Source organism: Sinocyclocheilus rhinocerous, unplaced genomic scaffold, assembly GCF_001515625.1.
Source record: "Sinocyclocheilus rhinocerous isolate Xijiao unplaced genomic scaffold, SAMN03320098_v1.1 scaffold1710, whole genome shotgun sequence".
NCBI lineage: Eukaryota > Metazoa > Chordata > Actinopteri > Cypriniformes > Cyprinidae > Sinocyclocheilus > Sinocyclocheilus rhinocerous.
Window position 1 is genome coordinate 269,694 of NW_015650690.1, and position 461 is coordinate 270,154.

Genomic DNA, 461 nt, shown 5'->3' on the forward strand with positions numbered 1-461 from the left:
AAAGGGGGTCCAACCCGGTACTAGCAAGGTGTACCTAATAAAGTGGCCAGTGAGTGTATGTATACAACTTAATCTATAGACAGCAGGCCACAGATGTCAAATTGCCCATTATAAGAAAAAAAAAAAAGGAAGAATTGAGATACCTCTCTGTCTGCCCTCTTATAGCAAACTCGGGGGTGGTGCTGTCTTTGGAAGAAGTGGAGGTGGGTTTGAAGGGACTGAAGGTGCAGCCTGAACCAGCTCCATCATTACCTCAAAAGCAGCCCAGTGGAGGTGGGGGAACACCCTTCATGGTGGAGCATCTGGAAAAGGCTCTGACAGAAGGAACTGGGGCTGTGTCACGACCACGAGACCCTGACATGTCTGCATTTAATAAGTTAGTGAGCTCCATGAAGGCAAGTGGAACCCTGCCCACCCACCCCAAAGCCAGCGGGAGTAATGTAAGTGTGCTGCCATCGGTT

General features: G+C 49.5%; 1 protein-coding gene across 3 annotated transcripts in view; it reads left to right on the plus strand.

The window, feature by feature from the left end:
* Nucleotides 1-461, plus strand: part of LOC107712102 (eukaryotic translation initiation factor 4E transporter-like) — a 12,759-nt gene that overhangs the window by 7,090 nt on the left and 5,208 nt on the right. The window lies entirely within an intron of this gene.